The sequence below is a fragment of the Marmota flaviventris genome, chromosome 3 (genome assembly GCF_047511675.1).
Source record: "Marmota flaviventris isolate mMarFla1 chromosome 3, mMarFla1.hap1, whole genome shotgun sequence".
Taxonomy (NCBI): Eukaryota; Metazoa; Chordata; class Mammalia; order Rodentia; family Sciuridae; genus Marmota; species Marmota flaviventris.
The window spans coordinates 130,703,555-130,709,554 of record NC_092500.1 but is presented as its reverse complement, the minus strand read 5'-3'; the positions used below and the strand labels follow the sequence as shown (position 1 = coordinate 130,709,554).

The window sequence follows — 6,000 nt, the reverse complement described above, 5'->3', positions numbered from 1 at the left end:
ATCCATTTATATCACAATATGTTGTGATTTAAGAATGATATAAACTGAGTGCCTGTGTACTGTGCAGTAAAAATCTTCATTGTTTATCCATTTAAATTTTACTGCACTATCATTCAGTGCCTGTTAGTCCACTATCAAGTCCACTTCTAAATATGGGAACAAAAGTTTTAGATGTTAAATCAAATGCCTGATTGTATAGGTAGTAAATAGTCATTATGAAGCACAGCATCTATGACTTTTAATTCACAGTCCTGTGTATGGGGCGGTTTGAGAGTTCAAAATGAAAGCTATGAATATACAAACATGTAATTGTTCCTGACATTTAAAGATATAAGTGTACTGAAATACTGTTTTTTGCATTCTCTTCACTGGCTCTTTACATGAGCCATATTTCTCAAATCAAACTTCATATGAATTTAATGATATTAATTACTTTAGCCCTATTTTTACTCAACTTCCTTTTTTGTTGATTCACATAAATTTGCCTTTATTACAAGTGTTATTGACTATTGTACTTGACTACAATTCTCCACAATTAGAAACACAAAACTTGGGGGCAGAGTGTTATCAGCTCTGTAGCTAGGTTCTGTGACTGTTGTCTAATCCTAGTACCTTGGAGAGTCTCCCAGGAGGCAGACGTTTGGACAAACTGGTACCTGTGACAAATACAGTCATATGCAAAGAAAATTAATAAAGCATGGGTAATAACTACTCTAATAATTGTTAATTCCTTGCTTGATGTTGCTGCTTCTTCCACCCAGAATTCATATAGTTACCTCAGTTTGTTCATTCTTAATGTAAACCACCAATTCCTAATATCTGAAGTCAGAATCATAGGGTGACTTAAAGGATTGAATCTGGAATTGAACCACCTCATTTATGATCCTTACTAGCTCGACGATTGTAGATGAGTTTTTTTTTTCAACTCTATTTCTTTTTTTAATGACATGATAAAAATAGAAACTGTCAATAATGCAATTAATGAAGTTCAAATACAAAAATATATATGTGATGCTTTGAACATTGCCTGGCACAAGAAACATGTATAGAAGTATTGCCTGATATAGTTATTAATTTAAGAACAAAAGAGTCCCTAACTAATAATCATTAAATACATGTTAAAAATTTTATTTCTAGCAAAGTGCTAATTATTTATGTAATAGACTGTGGTAGGCAAAACAGATCTTCAAAGATGTCCACTCCTGAATCCTTGCAACTGATGAAGAAGAACTTTTGCATATGTTTTTAGATTATAGACATTTTTTCTTTTGCAATGATGGGAAGCAAGATGATTTGGGACTACATAGAGAACTCAGTACTATCACACGAACTCTTAAAAACAAAGAACCTTCTCCAGCTTAAGAGTGAGAGATGAAAGAGAAGGAGAAAGTCCCACAGATTCAGTGTGAAAGGGAGAGGCACTGGAGAGGATTACATGGAGAGCTTGAGGAAAACTTGAACAAGTAGAAATACCAGCTCATAGTTAGCAAGCAGAGACCTCAGTCTTACTCAGAAAAGAACTGGATTCAGGAAACAATCTGGATGAGGTAGGAAGTGCATTCTTTCCCACGCTCCCCAGAAGGAATACAGTTCTGCCTCCACCTTGATTTTAGCCTTGTGAGACACTCAACTGAGGGCCCCTTGGAGACCATCGGATTCTAACGTACATAAACCATGAAAATACATTTGTGTTGTTTAAGGCCACTAAGTCTGCAGTCATTTGTTATAGTAGCAATGTAAAACTACTGCAACACCTGAACAATCTTTTACTTTTCATTGATAGAAAGTAATTTTAATTACTTTCAGCTTTGAAATTCTGTCAGAATCACAGTTACAAATATTTCATTTACAAAATTAGCTGACACATTCAATAAAAAAAATTACACATTTAATTTTCATTACAATTTTATATTCTCATATATTTACTTTTAAATTATTATTTTATAAACTTTGCTTTCCCTTTAAACAAATAGAGTAGATTTTCTGTGTTAAAACTTGCTGCTGTTAAGATTCTATGATCACATGGTTTATCAAAAGAAAGAAAGATTTGTTGTTGTTTTCACCATTTAAAATTTTCTCTGTTAGTTTTCTTCTATCCTCTTTCACTTTTCGCCTCTTTCTCCCAGTAGGTACATGCCAGAACCTACCACCTTAGTGAGACCCTGAGCAACTCAGTAAGACTTTGTTTCTAAATAAAATATAAAATAGGGCTGGAGATGTGGCTCAGAGTTTAAACACCCTGGGTTCAATCCCCTGTACCCCCCCCCCCCAAAAAAAAAAGAATAATAGTCAGGTATACCTCTCAATTCATATTTTTCTGACATTTTCTCATGGTTAGGTGAAAATTAAGTTTGGAATAGCCCAGGTCATGAAAAGCCACATCCACCTCAGAGTCCCCACCCCCACCCCCTGGAGGACTCAATGAGAAATATAAAACCCTGGTAATATCTCAGAGACAAATATGGCTTGATTTTCTTTTATGTGTTTGCCAATTACATATCCAAGTATACGGCTCTAAAAGAAGAAGAACTCTGTATTGTATTTAAAGAAAACAGCATATACACTGTGCCATGGTGCATCATTCCAAAGAAATCACATTTTCTCACCTTAATAGAACTTATCCACCACTGGCTACTGAATGTTTACTGTCTTGTCCCACATATATCTCAAAATACTAACTGTACGTTTTTCAGTACTAATGAACACCAAAGGGCTGAACGAGGCATAGCTATGGGCCACTAGGATCTGGATACAGTAAAATACTGGATCATCCTTCAGTGTGATTCTTGCATAGGAGACAATGTTGTCCAAGATGGACATGAGCATGAAGCAACTCATGAGCAGCAGGATTGTCTGGGTGGCCCTCTGTTCTGGGGATGACACTGGAGATGGGCTGGTGCTGTGGAGATGCCGGGATTGCCTCTTGTGCGTGCACAGGAGAGCCACCATGTATCCATTGGAGAGGACCATTATTCCTATAAGGGAGGCTTCCCTGAAGGTCATCAGGGTGGACAAGCTGTTCCAGAGGAAGAAGGTCATGGGGTTAAAGGAGCAGGATTCTGTGATGTACATAAAGTTGTCTGAGGTCCAACTGGGGGTAGCAGCAATGGAGATGAAGAGGTGGCTACTGAAGGATGAATAGATGACCCATAGGAAGAGAAGGAAACACAGGTTGTGATGTGAGAATTTTTATTTGAACATTGTCAAGCAGGAGCTCCTGGGGCTGAGGGTGATGGCTTGGAGGACACTCAGCAAGCAGGTGGCACAGATTGAGAAGCCTCTCATCAACCTGTACAGTAGATGAGAAATTTACACGTCAGGTCATCTCACCTGCCCCACTGAGGTGTAAAACTGTCCACAGCTATGAAGCCCTTGATGAGCAACATTACCAGGTGGATTAGGGCCAGGAGACCAATGGGCAGGTCTGTGGGCTTAGGTCTGTGCCCAGTAATGTGCAAGGAGATGTGGATGAGAAGAAGAAGGGCATTGGCCATCTAATCTAATGCCAATCAAGGGGTACACGGTGTTTCTTATGTGAATATTACTGTACAGTCTGTTGGCTTTGTTCATCTTATGGAGGAAAGAATTCTGTGAGGACCTTAGGAAAAAAGACAAGAAAATGTCCTTTTTGCAAATATGTCATTCATCAATCCCAATGGAAAACCCTGCAATCAGGAAAATAAAGAGGATTCATCAAACAATAACTTTATTTCACATGATGAGTGAATTCTGGTGCTGAGTACAGTGATGCCTGCCTGATATCACAGTGACTGAGATGCTGGGTGCTTGCAAGGCTGAGGCAGGAGGATCACAAGGATGTTGCTGCCATGGGTGTCTTAGTGAGACCCTCTCTCAAAATACACAAAGAAAAAGACTGGGTGTAATTGGTGCTGGTTCCCTTACCCACTGAGCAATCTCCATCACAAAATAAAGCAAGCAAACAAACAAACCCCTTTAGTTCCTGTCGCACTCCACCCAGAACCCATGCCCATGCTCTCCCTTGTCCTCACATCTCCCAGTCTTGGCTGGGTTATATGTGCCCCTGGGGCCTCCACAATGACATTCATAGTGATACTTCTGCTTTCTTGTATATTGATAATTGCCAGCTGGGCCCAGTGGCACACTCCTGAAATTCCAGGTGCTTGGGAGGCTGAGGTAGGAAGATTGGAGTTTCAAAGACAGCCTCAGCAATTTAGGAAGGCCCTAAGTAACTTAGCACAACCTATCTCTAAATTTAAAAAAAAAAAGTGTGTTGTAGTGTAACTCACTGTTCAGCACCCCTGGGGTCAATCCCTAGTCAAAAAAAAAAATTGCCATTTATCTTAGAAAAATATTTTCCTCGAATATTCTCATGTCTGAGATTTTCTGGTGAAGACAGAGTCATAATTGATTTTCATGAGCCCAGTCTCGTTGGTCAGGTACATAATTATAGCTCTACAGTTTTGGGTGAATTGGAGGGGGCCTGATTATAGGAAAAAGGAAATGAGCCCCTCCTAAGCATAGAGTATCACAGATCCCATATGCACAGAGTTACTGCATGTCAACACCATGTTAATTCTGGCTTATTTATTGCCACACCAAACATTTAAAATATATAAACAAGAAAATGTTGGTGTGAAGTCTGCAGTCAGACTTGTAAGTGTGTGTATATGAGCTGCCATTTACAATAGTATTAGCTTAAGCACTCTGTGATGCTGAGGTCCAGTCATCTCAGTTATCAACATAAATAGGCACATTATGCATACCTGGAGGTATTATTGATGTAAAAAAAATAGTATGTGTATCAACATTGGAAGTGTTTGTGGTACAAAATGAATTCTCTAGAAATGTTGTCTTCTATTTTTATGATCATACGGTTTTTAATGCATGTGACTTGGAAGAATCAATTCAGTTATTTTTATAACAGAGCAGCTGTGTTGCTGCCCAAAAAGAGAGGAGAGAATTTGGAAAATTCTGCTGAGCTTGGATGCACAAGGCTGTAATCCTTAATTGTAGTTGGACACAATATCTTTATTTTATTTATTTATTTTTATGTAGTGCTGAGGATTGAACCCAGAGCCTCACATGTGGTAGGCGAGCGCTCTACCACTGAGCCACAATCACAGCCTCTGCTCTGGGGAGGCTTGTGCAATCCTGCTGGTGCTGTGAAGGTGCTGGCATTGCCTCTTATGTCTCCACAGGAGAGCCACCATGTACCCACTGGAGAGGGCCATGAGCCCGAGAAGGAGGACATCCCAAAGTATTCCTACCAGGGAAAATAAGACCCTGAAGTGGTGACCTGTGGGGGAAACACTGCAGGATTCAATGGAAAACCAAACATCTAATGTGTCATTGGAGGGGCCTCCAATAGAGACTAAAATATGAACATTAATGAGCATGTTGAACACCCAGAAAAAGAGAAAGTACCACAGACTGTGCTGTGGGGACGTGTGCTTGAACTTTGCCAGAAAGGAGCTTCTGGGGCTGAGGGTGGTGGCCTGCAGGACACTCAGTTGGCAGGTGGTGCTGACCGATAGGCTCCTCATCAGCCTGTACAGGTAGATGACGGCTTTACATATGATGTCGTTCCAAATACCCTGAACCCTCAAAATGTCTACATCCAGGAACACCCTGATTATGAGCATCAGCAGATGAATCAGGGCCAAGTGGGCGATGGCCATGTCCATGGGACTGATCCTGCGCTGGACAAGAAACATGAGGATGTGGAAGAGGAGCAGGAAGACGTTGGCTGTGACCCCAAGGACAATTTTGGAAGAAAAGACATTTCTTACATCAAGAAAAATGGAGAGTGTGCTGCTCTTGGTCATTTTCTTTTTTTTTTTTTCTGGTGAAAGGACATATAGAGTCCATGTCTGAGGATCAAATAAAGATAAAATTCTCATCAATCACAGTGGTTACCAGCTTCAACCTCCCCAACCACCAAGTCAGCCCACCTCAAAGTATTTGGACACTTTTTTTAATGCTCCCTTTCCAAACTCTCAATACGCAAGCATAACATCT

General features: G+C 40.0%; 1 pseudogene; it reads right to left on the bottom strand.

Annotated features, from left to right (window-relative positions):
• Nucleotides 1–2,631: 2,631 nt before the first annotated feature.
• LOC139705105 (vomeronasal type-1 receptor 48-like) lies at nucleotides 2,632–5,807 on the bottom strand (annotated as a pseudogene).
• Nucleotides 5,808–6,000: the final 193 nt, after the last annotated feature.